Genomic DNA, 19,470 nt, shown 5'->3' with positions numbered 1-19,470 from the left:
ACTAATTATTAGTAGTACCCTCTTGACAAAAATACTTGTGACTAATATGTGTAGACCAGGTGATTCCTAAGGACTCCCCCTGATACTCTTTGAGAGTAGATTCTGTGTACAGACTCTGAACCCTAAACTGGGGAAGGGCATTCCTGGAGGAGGGCTCAGTATGTACACAGGATGGAAGTGAGAGAGCAAGTTATGCTGGGAAGTAAAAATCGTCCTATACAGTTGGAGCGCTGGGCATGTATGTATGGAATGGGCTGGGAGATGAGAAAAGAAACTGGGAAAACAGGCAGGAGAGAATCATGGGGAGCTCTAGATGTCAGGTTACAAGGGTAGGGCTGTACCCAAAGGTGGCAGGGACCTGAGGAGTGTCCAGATCAAAGCTGCCTTATAAAGTGAAGAACAGTGGTGATATACATATTTCTTCAGAGCACATGCTCAGCTAATGAGCTGGTTTTATTTAGAACGTGTGTTGATTTGGGAATAATTTGGGAGGCTGGGCATGAATGAGTGATGAGGTGTCCTGGGGGCTCTCCCAAAACCACTTCTTGGCACTGCCACTGGCGAGATTTAGAGAGAAGAGAAAAACTGGGCCCTAGGAGGCCTGCACAGAGGCTTCTGTGGTGATCTGTGGAGAGATGTTGTGAGCTGGACTCGGACGGTGGCCATGGGCATGTGGAGAGACAAGTCTCAACCCACTCTGAGGTTGGAAGGGCAACCTCTCTCTAGCCTTGCCGCCAGACTGGCCTTCATCCTTTGGATCAGAGACCTGACCACAGAGACATTTGCCTACCTCAGGGCTGCTCTGTGGACCTGAAGCCCAACACAACATGAAGGATGATGAGCTTAACTCCAGGCCCCTGGGGACCACCACGAGCAGAAGGGGAACGAGCATGCCAGGTAGGAGTTTCTGAAACGCTCGTCCTCCTCTGCGCCTTGATTTCGGGAATGTGTAGAGAACCGCTGTGGTTTGGATGTGAGATTTGGAGCTCAGCAGCCAAATGAAGTCAGGCTGTTCGTCTGTTCTAAATTTAACTCCTTAACCACGTTTGGGCACAGTACCTTGTCTGAGGTTGTTTTCTACCCAAAATGTATAATGTCGGGGTGTGCCAGGGAGGGATGCGGGTGATGACGGCCAAGGGCCTAGCAGAAGAAAATACAAGCAGCCCCCACAGCCAATCTGATTAGTGCATAAACTCCCAACTCAACCCTTGGCCCCAAAACCTCACTTGGTCAACAATAACCAACTGCAGGCAAGCTGCCTTCTTTAAACAGAATTTAGTAAAATTACCATTTCAGAGTCTCTGTGCATAAATGTAATTCAGTACTCCTTTCCTTAACTTCTTTTAGAGGCATAAAATTTGGAAAATATTAATAATTGCTATTTTAAGCTTTTCTCATGTACAAGGCACCAAGCTAAGCATTCCCTATTTGTTATCTCATTTAATCCTCACTGCAACCCTATGAAATAAGTGCTATTATTAGCATCTTTCTAAAGACTGGGAAAAAATTAATTTTTGAGTGATTAAGTAACTTGCCCAACCCCTCACAGCTAGGCAGTAAAAGAATTTAGACTTGAATTCTGTATATATCAAACTGAACAGTACTGCATAGATGCCTAAGGTGCAGGAAAGTACCTTTGTAGACTACCTGAGCCAGCCTGCTACAGCCAGTGGATGTTAACTGTCATCATTTTATTATGGAAATGGGGAAAAGGAGGACAGAGAAGATTAATGATGCACCCTAAATCATATGAGAAGTGAGATGAGCAAATACTGGAACCAGGATGCTTATCTCTAAACAAACAAACAAACAAACAAATGAATGAATAAATAAATAAATGATTCCGAATAAATAATTTGCTGTTAGATATCCTCATGTTTTTTTGAACTACTTTAAACTTAGGAAAAAATTGAAAAAATAGAACACTGTTTCCATATATCCTTTATCAATCTTTCTTTAATATTAACATCTCATATAATTGTAGTGCGGTGATTAAAATTAAAAAAAAAAACATTGATAAGACACCACTAACTAAACTAAAGGTCTTACTGAAATTTTACCTGTTTTCCTACATATGTTCTTTTTCTGTTCTGAATCCTACCAGGATCCCACATTACATCTAGTTGTTTCTTCCTCATCTCCCACCATCTATACCAGTTCTGTAGTCATTGTCTTTCATGACATTGACACCTTTGAAGAGTATTTGTCAACCAGTTTGTGTTTGTCTAGTGTTTTCATGTAACTGGACTATGGTTATGCATTTTGGGGAAGAATCTCAAAGAAGGGGTGTCATAGCCTTCTTAGTTCATCATAACACTGGGTTTACGATATCTGCGTGTCTTGTTATTGGTGATGTTGTGCTTGATCATTTGGAGAAGGTGGTTTCTGCTGGGTTGATCCACTACAAAGTTGCTATCTCCCCTGCCCCTGAAGTTAGCAAATATCTTGCATAGGCGAGAGTACTTTGACACTACATCTCTCCTGTTTCTCCTCAAACTCTCACTCACTGATTGTAGCATCCGTTAGTAAAACTCGTATGCACCGAGTATCCCCATAGTGTTGGCTCATCACTTAATTTCGATTTCTCTCTTTCCTTCTATTTGTATTAATGTGAATTCTGTTTCAAGGAAGGACACCCATCTATCTATTTAATCGAATATTTTTTATACCTTCATGAACTCGTGCATATTTATTTTAGTCTATGGATTATAATCCAATACTATCATTTTCTGTTTTGTTGCTCAAATCGTTCAGCTGCAGCTGTGCTGCCAGATATCTTGCATCACAGTGCTCCTCAACTTTCTTTTTATTAATTGCAGCAGATGCCTAAAATAGAAACAGAAACGATTTCTTTGGTTCCTCTTTCCCTCTTATTTCCTATACTCTCTTCCAACTTCATCTCCTGTTTCCAAAGTCTGTTGGTTTCAGCTCCAAAACGTCTCTCAAATCTCTCCTCATGGTCTCTTCCCAATTTGGGATGCATCACTTCTCATTTAAACCACTATGACATTTTGGTTTTGCTCTTTTCAGTCCTCCTTGGCCCCAACCGATCCTTTTTCCACACTGCAAATTAAATAATGTTTTGAAGATGTGATGGTCAGATCACTCCCTTACAAAGGGTCCTGCTTGCTTTCGAGAAAGAACTGGTATTTCTTAGCCTGACTTGTAAGATCATCCATGGTTTGGTCACAACCAACTTCTTCAGTTGCATCTACTATTCCTCTATCTGTTTTGTGCCCCTGCCCCTGAGCTCCTCACCTTTCCCACAATATGCTATACTATTTCATCTTTTAGTGCTTTTTCACATATGTTAGTACCATAGCTCAGAGCTGGTTGCAATTTATGGAACCAATGAAGGAGTTTCTCACTCAATAGATATCCATTTATTCAAAGAATCCTCGATTATTTCCACAACTCTTGGATATCTAATTTACATTTTTTGGAGGAAAGAGTAGGAGATTGTGTGGAGTATCCTTAACTATTCTATTTGAGCTACAGTTTTGTGGCAGAACAGCAGAGCTGTGGCCTGTTAAAGTTGTTCTTTGTGAGTTGATTCCCTCTCCTTTTGTGGACTGACATCACCACCATTCTTATTATCACCTCATCATCACCACCATTGCCTAGCCACCACTTACCAACACCAAAAGCTCTACGCTACCACAATCACCATCACCAATAAAATTTGCACTAACATGACTGCTACCACCAACACCATCAAACCCAGCAATAAAACTAAACTCACTTCACCATTACCATCATCATCAGGACCATTACCACTGCACCACTAAACCACCAAGAACTAGCATCTATTGAGTGCCAACAAGTGTACTAAGTGTACTAAGCATCCCACCACATTAACTCACTTATCTTCTTTATACATAAAGAAACCTAGTCATGAAGAAATTAAGCGATTTGTTCCAAATTATTGTACTGGTAAGTGCTGGGAAAGATAGAAATATTAAATATAAATACTTAGTAAATTTAGATGTCTGCTAAATCAACTCTCATATTACACAAGTGGAAAAACACTGAAGATAAGAGAGGTGGGGATTGGCCCAGATCCTGCTCTGATCCTTAAACTAGGACTATGCTCACTCTGCTGTACAGATCAAATTTTTTTTCTCTGTACTCTGGTATTATCTTTAGATTTTTCTCATTGTATACTTTTTTTAGCATCTCATATATGCATGTGGTCAGAAAATAATACACCAAAATAAAATGAGCACAGAACCCAGAAAAAGACTCAAAAGATAGTAAGAATGATTTCCTTTCTCCCCAAACCCCAAAACTAAACTTAACAATAAATAAATATTTTATTTTTATTCACTTGAATTTATCCCCTTAACTGTATGAATTTAATGTTCTGTCTCAGAATGAACATGGAAGCATCACTTAGTTGCCCAGACCACAGCTTGGCAGCCAAAAAAGAATTTTGAGACCATGGCTAGGGAGAAAAGGTAACATCTTCCAATGTGATTTACACAGACAAAGAGTCAATAAAGCAGACAAATAAAAAACAGCAATGCCAGAAGGGAGAGGTGGATTTAGAGAGCCCTCTTTAATCTCAGTGGTGGGAAGAGGTTTGGGCTTGAGTGACATGGATTAGTTACATATTTGAGGGATGAAATGGTTTGTAGCCTCTGAATGGTTTTCTTCCTCAGGTGAGGCACAGCTAGGTCTATGAAAGGAGGGAGTAAAGCTGCCACAATTGAAATGAGTTTAGAATCAGAGCTTCTGGGAAACTGGATAGAGAGAATGGGTTGGCCACAGAGCCTCTGGCAAGGTTTCTGAGACATTCTGCTGGGGAAGTTATGAAATTTTGACAGCATCCTACCCTCGCTCCTTCTGTAAGTTCATGGCCCCCTCTGCATTCAGCCTTTCTGATATACACTGAACACTGGAGTCCCAACTGAGACTCAGCATAAAACTTAATTGCCTACTCCAGATGCACTGTGGACACCTGGTCTACCTTGCAGTGATCTTTCATTTCTATATCTTATTTGAATATTAATGGATAGAGAAAGTAGTAGAAAGAGCACCAAACTTAGAGACAGAAGGCATTATGAAAGAAGCACAGAGAAATTTCTACTTGGGGACCTAACCTGGTTAGGTAGGAGAGAGCTAGAATAGCTTTTACTGTGTAGTCACATTTAGATTGAGAGAAGAATGAGTAGATTTTGGCCAGATGAAAAGAAAAATAAATTTGTTTTAGGAATATATGAAAAACAATGAATAAGCCCAACAAATGAAAGAGAACATTGGAGGGACTCCAGCTGTGGTTACAGGAAATATCAGGGTGGGGGTGGGGGAGTGGTGAGCATTGAGGCAGAACAACTAGGCAAATTCCAGGTTGCAGGTAGGTAGACTAGGTCAAGGATGTTAGGCTTTAATCAAGTGCTGTCGTTGTTTATGGGTCCGGTGGCTAGTAGAGCCTTGCGCATAGTAATTTCTCAACAAGTGCAAAGTTAAAATGTGCTGTGTGACACAGAAGTTGACCAAGAAGAATCCACTGAAATGTGGATGTTTGTTCACTCCTCACACTGACTCCTCTGTTATACTAGGTGTATTATGGAGAATAAGAACGCCATATACCTGAGCCTCAGTTTTCACATCTATTAAACACAGCATTATGATAATCACATATAAGGCAGTAAATAAAAAGAGGCTTAGAAAATTTAGTGATAATACTGGCACAAAACCCTAAGTTTCCTCCCTGCTCTAGACCTCTTCCCTCCAGTCCCTCTCATGTTCAACTCCCCATCTCCAATCCCCTCCCATCCCCACCACTCACATCAATGCTTGATTCCCATTCTGCTTCTAAATATGTAACTCAAGGATAGTCACGTGGGTGTCTTTTGTGCACCTCTGTTGTGTCTTCTATAAAGTGAAGACAGGAAGATCTTATCCATGCTTTTTTCTAATTAGCTAAGGTGGTCACAGGAAACAGAACAAGTGCAAGACTATACTAGACTGTCACTCTATTGTGAACTCTCACGCAGCTATGGTTATGACATCTGTGCTGCACTGTCCTGTAGGAGATGGAGGAGAGTGGTAGGAAGAAAAGACATTCATTAAAACCTCACGAGACATAAGATCTTGTCACTTATATGTAGGAAAAGAATAGCTTGGAACCCAAAAGCGCTTTGGTCTGAATTCAAATACTGAATGTTCTCATCCCAAGGGCCTCTTCCAATTGAAATCTTTTGTCGCTATTTGGTCTATAAAATCCAGTTTTCTTTATATCCAATTACTCAGTAAGTCATTTTGATTTCACCCTTTGACTACTTCTTAGATCAGTTTTTCTGCTCTCCACCCACTTGCTATTTGTCATGATCCAAAGTCTTATGACCTTTCTTTAGGTCTCGCCACCTCCTGTTTTTCCTATCTCAGTCTATTCCTATACTTCAGTAGATAAATCTTTTTATAACCCATTTCTAGTCAAGTCTTTACCAAAATTAGGCATTCTTCTCAATCAACTATAAAAGAGTTTATAAATCCCCAACCCTAAAGTCCCAGACCTTTCACAACTGTTAATGCTTTGCTCTGCCAAACTTATAGTAGGCACTGGTCTCTTTTATTTTTCCTAAGCCTGGGTCCAACTTTGTTTCCTACTAGTGCTCTTTTGGTGAAACAGCTCCCTCTACCTGAAATCCTCTCTCTCCCCATCCCCAGTCCCTGCTTATTTACATTCTCAAATCAAATGATCCCAGTGATTATCCAACCTCACTCCCAAACACCACCTTCAAATCTCTAGCTAGAACTGCCCTCCAAAGTCTTTGAATTTCATCCTCTTTTTCTTTCTCATGAAAAACATTGGCTTATTCATTTACTTGAAAAAATTCATTTGAGAATTAAGCAAATGTCTTGTCTCTGATTTTATACTATGACCTCCTTAAGGACAGGGGCTGTATCTGATTCTTCATATCATTCCCGGTGCCTAGCATGGTGTTTGACACACAAGAACCTGATATACCTCATGGGAATAAATCGTTTACTCTGAGCCTTTCTGTAAATTGCAGCAAAAAGAAAGTCTGTCAAGAGAGCTAAAGGTAGCTCTAATAGAAGCAAGAATAATCCCTGAATGATGGTTATTCATAATGTAATTTAGACAGAGAAATGGCAAACCCAGAGAAAGTTGTCTCCTTTAATGTTTATCTTTGGAGTCCTCATATGCATTAAGGCTCTGAGAGTCTTGGTCTTGCTCAAATTGTTTTGTTTTTCTTCTTTTTCCTGGCCCTCCCCCATTCACTTTTTTTTTTTTTTTACAATGTTCTTAAAAAGTTGAGAATGGTTTATCTTAGCATTTGTAAGTTTATTTGTGGATGCAATTGTGAAGCTCATCATGTCAGTTTTATGAGAAGTCTGAGTCCATTGTCCTTAGAAAACGAAAATGATTAACATTGATTTGTTTTGTTACCCAATTGTTTAAATTATAATAACTCTCCATCAAGGTTTTTTAAGTACAGCTGTGTTTATGGATTAAGATCTACTGACTCAAATATTTACAGAGTTCCAAAAATTACAAGAACATACAGTGTCAGGAATTTTCCATAGGCTGCTCCTTTGAGCTGGGCTGGGTTTCTGCTTAACTTGAAGAGAAGGCTTTAGACAATTTCAAAGGACAACCACAGGTCTATGTAACTTCATCACCAGATAGGTATCAAATAAAATAACTTAGAAGAAGGGCAATATTGGTTAAAATGTCCCTATTAAGAGTAATTCATGGCTGGTTTAAAGAAGCAAATGTAGAGGGTTTGAGGCCCTAAGACTGTGAAGAACAGATCCTTCTAGCTTATAAAATCTAGCTTGTTGCTTTCACTTAACTTTCCATACTTCTTAAAGATGTCTCTCTGCCTTGACATTTTTTAAGTTCAATTGGTCCTGAGTGAAAATAGAGCTCCTCCATTTTCTGGTTCTATGATTGGGACTTTGTCTTTTTGGATACTTTGTCCTTATCTATGGGATAAGTGACATTAGGGGAACATGAAAATAATTGTACTTGGGTGACCATGAAAATGTACTTGAGGGAACATGAAAATATAGAATGAAAATGAACACTTTTTTGCCCTTCTCCTTTAAGTCAGATTCTGTCCTTGGAAATATTGGCTTAAAAGTGGTATTTTTTTTTTTGCAAGAGAAAGCTTGTAAAAAGAGAAAAAGAATACTGTCTTGGAAAATGAAACTGAGGCTTCCAGTGTGTCTCTGCAGTCACCATGCATGGATTTTAGTTAATCCACTTCCCCTCGCCTGGTCCATCATGGATCTGTCCATGTCTTGTGCTCAGTCACAGGCTCCCTCATGGCTGGGGCTATGCCTTATTTGGCTTCTTATGGGGGTTGGAGGGTGGTCACAGTGTCAAGTCCTGGGTAAGATATTTTTTGAAAAAATGTAGAGAAGAATGGAAAGAAGTAGGAAGGTTGGAAAATGTGAGGGAAGAAAAGGGGGTAGGAAAGAAGGAAGGAATGAATCTAAAATCTGGAATAAGCAAACTTGTCCTACCTAATCTGAGTGATAAGATTAAAGTCTGAGAGTGAAAAAAAAAATCGCCTACAATTTGCTGAACGGTAAAATCACAAAAATAACCTACAGGCCTATTGCATCTTTATACTTTATAGTCTACAAAATTATACTTTATAGTCTACAAAATATTCATAGTCTAATTGGAGTCCCAAAGACCCTTGAACTGGGTGGGACAGGGACAATTACCCACACCTGATAGGTGATTAAACTGATACTCAGATAATTGAAATGATTCACCCAAGGTTACACAGGTAAATTGTGGGTCGGGACTAGGACTGCTGTTTTCTAACTTGAAATGCAGAACTCTAATACAGTATGCAGGTTATAGATCTGTTTTGGATTTCAGAGAAAGAAAATACAATTTTGAACTAAAATAATGAAAAAAGAAACAGTGAGAAATTACAACATTTTAGGTGAACTAGTCATCAAAGTGTTAATTGTCCAGAAAGGGAATTAAGTTCATATAAGAATTGCCAAAGCAGTCGACAAAACACATACTTGTCCTAAAATACTAGACCAATGCAAATAAGTGGTACCGTTTGTGGTACTTTGACAGAGGATAAAGAGAAAGCTCCTTAAGTCAGACATGCTCTCAGTACCAGCTCAGCTACTTATCCACTTATCTGTGAACTCCGAGTCTCAGTTTTTCAATCTATAAGTGAGGTTACTAATACCTGCCACATATAGCAGTTTTGAAACTTAAATAAAATATTCTATGGCAAACATAATATAGGTCAAAATATGATCATTACTAAGGGGATGAGAAATATTACCTTTGAGAACCTCCTTGCATTTCTGGAGTGAAATCAGATTTTGTTTGGCCACGCTCTCATTCTAGGTGAGAACTGTGCCTCGTCCTGGCATTCTCTCCATAGCCATACAGCAACGGGTATAATCCCTGCTAATCCACTCAATAACAGATGTAATCCTGAAGAATGCTGAAACACGGGTAATTTTCTGCATGGGAACATCCTGTGCCTGGCAGTAGGAAAGAGCTTTAGAGGATGGCAGCGGAGGCTTGTCAAACCCTGCTTGCACCAAGTACTTCTTCCTGGAGACACTCACGCCCGGGAATAACAGTTAATATCCTAGTTTCTGGCTCTGACCAACTTTTGTTGCAAACTGTGTCTGCTTCTTTTTATGAAAATGAAATTCACCTGCAAAACGTGTTTCTTTATTCACCTATTGCTTCAATTAGTCATTCATTCATCCAAATTATCTTGACTATTTCTATGCGCCTAGTCACACTGGCAAGAGTGTACTTAATTATTTTCGAATGAAGGATTGAAAAATAAAGAGTCTCAAAGGCCCTTATAGTGTCTTCTTTGTGTTCTTCAACACTTCTACAAAATGAACAAAAATAAACTGTTCGATAAATTTCGAATTGTGGAGAATTTATAAATTCTAAGAACCAAGGAATTATAACTCTTTAGGTAAGGATCCACACAAACGGCCCAGTATATTCCCATTTTTTTTTTTTTCAGGCAAGATCAACATGGTACACTTAAAAGGGATAATTCAGGAAAGGTGAATGAAGAAATGACTTCTGAAGGCATGGTCAGGGTCAAAGGAGCCAACAGGAGATGGTGCAGCACCACAAGGCTAGCATTAGTAGGGAGCTATTAGCACCCTCGGGCCTGATGGAGAGAGTAGAGAGAACATTGTTATTATAGTCTAAAGAGAGAAAAATATGGTTGCAGGAGGTAACCTCTGACAAGGGCTGTGGCCTTTATATGAAGGACTAACCACTGCTTACACGTGGCCTGACAGGGAGCAGAAGAATAAAAGTCTCAATCCCAGTCTTCTCTCTCCCTTCAATATCTTGCCAGTGCCTCCTATTGGCCAAACCCAGCTGAACATCAGTGAACAAGAGACCTCTCTGGTATGGCACATAGAGGTCAGCCTCTTAAGCCAGAGAACAGAGGGAGAAAGGGAATAGGATGGAGCTGTAAATGAAGAATAGTCAACATCAGCATCATGACAGAGAACACTGAGGCTGGGGGAGGAAGGCTGACTTGCCCATGTAAAGTTTCATTAGCAGATTGAGATGACAACTAGTGCTTTTACAGAGCAGTTACTTTGTGGCAGGCACAATCCCACATGCTTTTACTTGCATTGACTAACTTATTGATTTCTTAAAATCCTATGAAGTAGCACTCTTATAAACCCCAAGTGAAACTGAAAAATTCCCTATTTAGTTGTTCTTGATCCAGTTACATAAAATGCCAGAAACATTTAATCAGAATTGACAAAATGTTGACAGAGGGAAAAAACTGGAGTAGAACTTGGAGGATGAAACTAAAAATTCCAAACCTTTTCATCAACCAGAACTCTGGGTATTAGTCACCTAACAGAGCTATAGTAGACAGAATAATGGTTCCCCATTAGGACAAATGTCTATGTCCTAATCCCTGAATCATGTGAATAGGTTACATTATATGCCTAAAGATACTTTGTAGACGTGACTAAGGTTTCAGATTTTAAGATAGGAAAATTAAACTGGTTTATCCTGGTAGGTCTTAAACGACATGAGCCCTAAAAAGAAGAGAACTTTCTCCAGCCAGAAGCAGAATAGTGGTGGCAGAAGGGTAAATCAGAGATTGCAAGCATGAGAACAATCCAAAATCAATCTCTGAATCTGTGATGGAGGAAGCCACATGAAAGAGCTAGAAAGAGGCCTCTGGGAAATAAAGTTGTCCTTCAGCCAATAGCCAGGAAGTCCTGTGTGTGTGTGTGTGTGTGTGTGTGTGTGTGTGTGTGTGTGTGCGCGTGCGCGCGCACGCACGCATGTGTTTATTGAAATGTAATTGACAAATAATATATTTGTAAATATTGTAAAATTATCACTACAATAAGTCTAGTTAACATCCATACCATACATGATTACAATTTTCTTTTCTTGCGATGAATACTTTCAAGATTTCCTCTTTTAGCAACTTTTAAATAGGCAATACAGTAAAACTAACCATAGTTAATAAAAGGTGAAGGGGGTCAAAAAGTACAAACTTCCAATGATAAAATAAATAAGCCATCAAGATGTAACATACAGATATAATAATACTGTATTGCATAAATATATATTGTTTTCATCAACTGTCTTTGTGGTGGTTTGTAATGACAGCAACATCAAATTAATACAGAGGCACCTCTAACTTGAATTGAAACCCAAGGAGTTCAGAGCTCTGTGGAGACATTCTTGTCCAAGCTCTTCATTCTATAGAAATCCTTGCTATACCATACACACAAAAAATTGCCAAACAAAACAAAACAAAAAAGAAAAAACTGGGCAACGCCACATGTTGATGAGCATGTAGAGCAACTGAAACTCTCATATGTTGTTCATGGGAATATAAAATGACACAACGCCTCTGGAAATATTTGTGGCAGTTTCTTACAGAGCTAAACATACACCTATATTATGAGTCAGTAATTCTACTCTTAGGCATCAACTCAAGAACATTGAAAACATATGTCCACAAAACACCTTTTGCATGAATATTTTAGCTCAAAACTAAAAACAGCCCAGGTTTACATCAACAGAAGAATGGAAAAATAAACTGTGATAAGTACATGCTATAGAATACTACATAAAATGTCCAAAATAGGAAAATCCATAGAGAGAGAAAGTAGAATAGCTATTGCCAGAGGCTGGGGGAGAGGGGAAGGAAATGGGGAATGACTGCTAATATGTAAGAAGGGGTCCCCAATCCCCGGGGCGCTGCCCAGTACTGGTCCATGGACAGTCAGGAGCCAGGCCCACAGCAAAGCTTCATCTGTATGTGCAACCGCTCCCCAGCACTAGCCCTGCCTCAGCACCACCTCAGATCGTCATGCATTCAATTCTCTTAGGAACACTGGTCCCTGGTGCCCAAAAGCTTGGGGACTGCTGCTGAGCAGGATTTCTTTCGGTGGTGATGAAAATGTTCTGAAATTAAATAGTGGTGATTGTTGCATCACCTGATGAAAATGTTCTGGAATTTGATTGTGGTGATGGTTGCTGAACTACCGATTTGTAACTTTAAAGGGGGTATTTATGGTATATCATTATAGCAATTATATCTCAATTTTTTAAAAGCACCAAAAAAGGAAAAAGAACAAATTATGGATACATGAAACAACACAGGTGAATCTCAAAAAATATATGCAGCATAAAATAAGCTTTACAAAAAAAGAGTAGATGTTTTATAATCCCACTGATATAAAAGCCTAGCAGATGCCACATTAAAGTACAATGAAAACAATTCAGAAGAGTGGTCGCTTTGCAGGATAGCAGTGGGGCTTGACTGTGGAGTGGCCCAAAAAAACTTTTTGCTGTATTGGTAAAGGTTTATATCTTGATAGAGATTGGAGACCATGCAGGCATATGCATTTGTGAAACTCATCAAATGGTACACTCGGGATCTGTGTATCCTTTGTATGTGAATTTCACCCCCCCCCCCACACACACACAAAGAAACGAATACTGAATACTAGCTAATTATAAGCAGACTAATATATTTAGAAGTGTACCAGTGTCTGCAACTTACTTAGAAATACGCAAAAACAACACTGTACTGCCACACATATAAAGGGAAGACTAGACATATAGATATGGGATAAACAAGTATACCTAGATGCTAATTGTAGAATCTAGGACATAGGAATATGAGTATCTATTGTCCAGTTTTTATAATGTTCCTTTATGTTAGAAATGTTTATATTTAAGTGTTAGAAAAATTCTGCTTGGTCTCTGCTTGAATATTTATAATGATGGGGTACTCGTCTCATAAGACAGCCTTTATGATTATTCATCAGCTCTGATGTTAGCATTATCTTCCAGATGTTGAGATTTTGCTCTACTGCCATCCAGTGGTCCTTGTTTCACCTTCTGTGGTCCCAAATAGAAAATATACTCCCCAATCCCTTTAGAAATCTGCATGGACTAGTGTAGGGTTCAAGACCTGGTTTTGCCCCTAGTACCTCATTACTCTAAGTGTGATTCTTTCAGCAACAGCACAGATATCACTTAGGAGTTTGTAATAAATACAGAACTACTGAATCAGAATCTGCAGTTTGACAAGATACTTGGAGATATACATGCAAGCCAAAGTCTAAGTAAGAAATGAGCCAGGCAGGACAATAAGGCAAAAATATAAATGGGGCTTATGCCAGGGTAGTAACATTAGGAAGAGAGTGAATTCAATAGAATAGAGATATATTTAGGAGAGGTAACTTATAGAACTAAGATTAATTGCATGAGTGATGCAGGATAAAAGGAGTCAAAATGTTCCAGCAGTTATAATGTGGATGACAGAATGAGTAGAAGGGAATCTGGACCTGAGGTAGTCACAGCATCTGCTGCTTTGTCTGACGTGGATACAATGTCAGACTTACAGGAATTAGCTGCTGTCTCTCGTGAGCTTTACTTTGGTATCCCCTCCAAGTATAAAATCTGCTTCTCCCAGTCTGGTGCTTCTATGAGCAAAACTCTTGAGACTCATTCTGCCATGGCTCTGCCCTTGTTTTGCTGTCCAAAAGCACTTTTCTGAATGAGTACTATGATTTCCCTTCCATTCCCTGCCTCCTCCTTCCAACTATATAAGCACAACCACCAGTGTTTTAAGCATTAAAAAAGAGGTATAGATCAATTTATCAGTATTTCTAAATGAGGCCTTTGCATGACAGAACATCTGCTCAGGGACTAGGCCTCTGCTTTCTTAATACTGATGATCTTGGTTACTGGGACTTCCTGGAGGGTCTATTGTTTTGATGTTGTTTTAATGAGCACACAACACTATTTTCCAACTCAGAGCAAATGTCCAGGAACATGTTCTGTCCTCACCTTTTATGAGCCCTTCACTGATTTTACAACTTCTATTAACTGTAATGGTCCTTGCTGGTGGTGAATGTTTCCTCGGAGCATGCTGGGAGCTCACCTAATTGGGTCTACCTCATTGTGGCTGGAAATAGCACTGGAGAGAGCGGTGACCCAGGCATGACTACCCAGCTATCTCATCTTTCAAGGTTCAGCTCAAATAGCTCAAACAATATATGCTTAATGAAGGCCTCTATAACTTTCCTACCTGCCTCTAAATGTGGCTCAGGCAGTTAGCAACCTCCTGGATTATGTACATACTTCTGTTCTAATCATAGAGGGAAGAAATTGTGTACATTAACCTAACAGCTGGGACAAAAATGCCTTCTGGTATAGAAAATGTTTTGTCTATGAAAGTACCTTGATTAACTCCTTGGGGTGGAAGGTGAGACGCTAAGGGCATGGTTAGAAAGAGTGAACAAATAAATAGATGCCTAAATTGCTCAGTACTGGTAAGTCAGTGACGCTGGGGGGTAGAGAGAACAGAAATGAGGAGTAATGGGCAAGGGATCGGACCCCAGGTATATTTGAAGATTGAACTCTGAAGTCAGGTTATTTGAATATGAGTTATTAATGTCACAGCTGTAGTCCTCTACCTCTCCCTGGACAAAAAAAAAAATGCATGAAAGGTCTTTATAGAAATGACACTGTGAACACACAGACCCACTTATAACACAATATGTCTCTCACTTATCCAAAGACAACCACTTCTAACACAGCCTATCACCTAAGGATAGACATAGACAATGAAAGGCTTCATAAAGCAGCCGACATAAGAGTATAAAGAGCAACCCCAAATAACAATGCATAGCTACCATTGACAGAACTTGCATGAGGCATCAGTGTCTTTGCTAAGAGATTTTCCTGATGCATTATGTCTTGTAATATTTGCAAATATCATGTGCATATTTCCCATGTTCCTAATAAGGAAACCGAATCTAAAAAGCTAAATGAATGACAAAGTTCTCTAAGTTAGAAGACGATAAAGCTTGCACTAGACTTTTGATTCCAAAAAGCATATGCTTCACCAAATATACTTAACCAAAAGCATCTTTTTACAGATAATCAAAGTGCCTGCAAAGACAAGTCTCCATCTTTTAACCATAAAATGGTCCCTTGGATTCCAGAGTAGAGCTTATTTAATCTTATTTTATATAATAATTTAATGTGTGAGACTATCTGATTGATTTATTAAAATGTTCGAAACTAAAAATTTAATGACCAATAGTGATGAAGAAATCTGAGAGGTAGATCCATTGGCAATTCAACAAATGTTGGAAAACTGAATATCAGTGAGTGAGGACAATAAGAACAAAAACAGAACAAACAAACAAAATACAACCCAAACAAATGGAAACAACCATATTTAGAAAATTGAGTTCTACATCTAACAGTCAAAGTTGTCGTTGCATTCTGGTACAAAATATTGCTATAAAGAGTGTTAAAAAGAAATAATATTATTGCATTTCTCATTTTAAAGAAACATGAAAAAATAAAATATATTTCAGAGAATAATAATCCAACACGAATGACTAAAAATAACAGTGTATGATGAAATAGCTCTAGTTATCGAGGGAGGAGATTTAAGTGCCCATCTGGCCTTGTACATAGCCGTGACCTGGGACCTTACCACCGTTCCTCGCCACTGTGGAACTACTAATCATGTCTGTTTCTGAAGGTCCTTGTGAAGAGGAAACAGATGACATATATAACATGTTTGGCACTTAGCTTATGTTTAATATAGCTATATTAAATCATGTTTAAGGACAGCTTTGGGGTCCAAAAGGTAAAGTTCTGGCAACTGGATGGGATTTCCAACATGGAGCAGGGCTTGTCTGAAAATTGTATGTGCATGGCGTATTCAGTTATCATTAGGAGAGAACAGGAAAGGGCTTTCTCACTCCTGTGCTATCTATCTCCACTTTGTGGAGACAGCCATAATGTCAGATGCACTAGCTCTCGTTCCTCATATCCCAGCCAGCATTGACCCGGAGACAGAAATAGCATTCATCGAAAGCCGCAATTACCTCATTTCACTGGCCTGTTTGTGTGAGATGTGCCTTGCCTTGCGGTGACTGCATGGGGCCAAAAGTCCATCAAACAGAGCCACTGCTTGTCCAAGATATGGCCCTGAAAACAGGAGAGGACAGCATGTTCCCTGAGCAGATTGGGACCCTTGGCTGTTTCTTGGGTGTTTTTGTTTTCCAGGCCAGAAACAGTGTCTGAAAACTCCTGGGGATTTCTCAAGCCTCATTCGTCAGGTGGCCAGGCTTCCTCTGACATCATTTGTGAGTGATGGGGTGCAGAGAGGAGGTCACTCACAAGGAAGTCCCAGGCCAGCTTTAGCACAATTGCGGGAAATTAGAGAGCTAATGTCAGAGTGGTCAGAAAAACAAGGAGAACTTTCTAAAACCATGTGTACCACATAGTGGGCATTCAAGGGGTGGTTCTTGACTGAAACACTGGGTGATTAAGACTTGATTTCCAAACATGCTTTCTGCATATGGCAGAGATGAGATTTCACCTAGGATGACCAACTGTTCTGGTTCACCTGGGACTAAGGGGTTTCTGGGAATATGTGACTTAAAGCGCTAAAATCAGGAAACCCTTGGGCAAATTGAAATGAATCTGTCACTTTAATTTCAAACCAGGTGTGTCTGATTCCAAAGCTCATGCTTTTATGCATCAAACAAAAACTTGTCAGGAAGGAGAAGTGAGCTTAAATAGGGGAACTAAAACATAGAAAAAGACACGTATCATAGAAAGTGAAAGGGTCTACTTGCTTAAGAGGAATTAGCAGCTCAGCCAAGCACCATTCACCAATTACCATCACTCCTCCTTTCTAAGAGCACTTCAGTTTTGTACAGGAAATTCTTCTATTAAACACATGCTTCAGTGAGCCAGTTACCAAAACTGCATCCCCCTTGCCAATGAATGGTTTTAGAATGAGCACGTGATGTAATTTTGGCCAATAGAACATCAGAAGAGGTCTAATGGTCAGATTCTTGGAAAGGTTTCTTTTTTCTTAAAAAGAAACCAATATGAACAAAAGCTCTTTCTACCCACTGGACATATTTATGTCTGTTAAGTGTCACTTAGAACTGTGGTGGCTGTTTTAGATTTACCAAGGGAACTAAAGCAAGGCTGAAAGATGGGGAAAGTGGAAGATGGAGAAGGACGATGAGTCTTTTATGACATCATTGAGCTACTAAATTAACTGACCCCACAGCCAGCTTACCTCGGGACTTGTGAGATAATACATTGTTTTTATTATTGAAGCTGTTTGAGACCAGACATTCTGTTATGCAGTCAATAACATCCTAATGAATTTGGTATTTAAACGTGATATGCCAACAGAGAAAGGAGAGATCTTGTCAGATGATGTCACTAGGGAAGTCTTCATGGAGGACCTGACATCTGAATTGTGCTCTAGAGAAAGGGAATGTTTCCAGGAAATAAAACGAGGCATAGGAAATAGCACTGGTGAAGCTACAGAGAATGTACAGCTCTGAGTATAGCTAGAGAAAAGCGAGGAGTCTAATTTGGCCAAAGCTAGGTATTTATGGAAGTGAAGTGATTAACAGAACAAGAAGCAGGAAATATACGCAGGAGGTAGAGCATGGACCGCTTTGAATTCCAGGCCAAGTAAAATAGACTTTCCCCATACATGACAGAGAGTCACTGAAGAGAGATGGTTAGAATATCATCCTACCTCTTTCCAAAACTACTATTGACCACTGTGCTTTCTCTTTCATCTAGATTCACTTAATATTTAGAGCCATAATCCTCAAGTTTATAAGCATATTATATTCAGCTAAAGGTGATTATAATTAACTCTCTATATGTATGGCTTATGGATAGAATTTGGGCAGAATATATTGCTCTGGAGAAAGGTATGGATTTTTTAACCTTTTGTTAAGCTCCTACTTGGTTCTGAAGTGCAATCATGTTTCAGAACCACTGACTTGGCCATCTGTAATTTTGTATATTTTCAGTTTACTTATATGAAAGTCTACTAGAAGGTCAATCTGGAAGGAATATTGGAGATTAATTAAGCTTAATACCTTTTATTTTTGGCTGATCACTGTTCCACCTTCCTCTAAGATTATGTAAAGGCATTATAAACTCTAAAGGGCTGTGAAAATGCACTCACTATTACCACCACCACTACCATCATTTTACTTGGGATTAAAAGGAGAGATACTGAAGTTACATGATTTGTCTAAAGCCAATTGGCACATTAATATCAGATCTGGGACTAGAAACAAGATTTCAAAATCATTAAATTGAGTTGTTGATGTTTCATTTATGCATATTTTCCCACATGCTCTGCAATTAGACTTTGTGGAGAAAACATGGTTATATTGCTTTGCATCTTCTCAGCTACATCCTCCCACTGTAGCATTCCTGGGTGCCTGCTTCTTATCTACTTAATTAACTCTCACTTATCCAGTGGTTCCAAAACATTAGCCTACATCTAAATTACCTGGAGACCTAATTAAAACCAGGTATATGGGCCTCACCCTCAAAATTTCTGATGCAGCAGGTCTGAAGTGATTCATATTTATAAAATATTCCCAAGTAAGATCTCTTCCACCAGTCCAGAAACCACACTTTAAGAAGCATACACTTGTCCAAATCCAGAGATAGTTTTTTTTTTGTCGTCGTCGTCGTCGTTGTTGTTGTTTTTATCTGAGAATAGACATTTTTCAGTCAAGTCAAACTGGTTTTTATCCTGGGTCTACCACTTTCTTCTATTAAGTCTCAGTCATCAAATCTATAAAATAGAGCTACCAATAAACACATTGAAAGTTTACTGAAGACAGCATAATGTGCCCAGCACAGTAGTTGGTGTGTAGGAAGGATTCACCAACTCTCCATTTCTTAGCTCCTTTTCTCGTTGTTGATTTTCCATTCACAATGTACCTTTCCCACAAAGAGAGATGTTGCCTGGCTCCAACTGTAGGTCCATGGCTCCTCTCGTAGCTGGCTCCTCTTCAGTGAGTTTGCCTTTACACTTCTTCCACAGAATTGCTAACACACATATGGAGCCTATTTCTAGGAAATGTTATGCAAATCATTTTAAAGGGGGAAAA

Source organism: Rousettus aegyptiacus, unplaced genomic scaffold (assembly GCF_014176215.1).
Source record: "Rousettus aegyptiacus isolate mRouAeg1 unplaced genomic scaffold, mRouAeg1.p scaffold_m13_p_3, whole genome shotgun sequence".
In the NCBI taxonomy this organism is placed as follows: Eukaryota; Metazoa; Chordata; class Mammalia; order Chiroptera; family Pteropodidae; genus Rousettus; species Rousettus aegyptiacus.
This window is presented reverse-complemented; position numbering follows the sequence as displayed.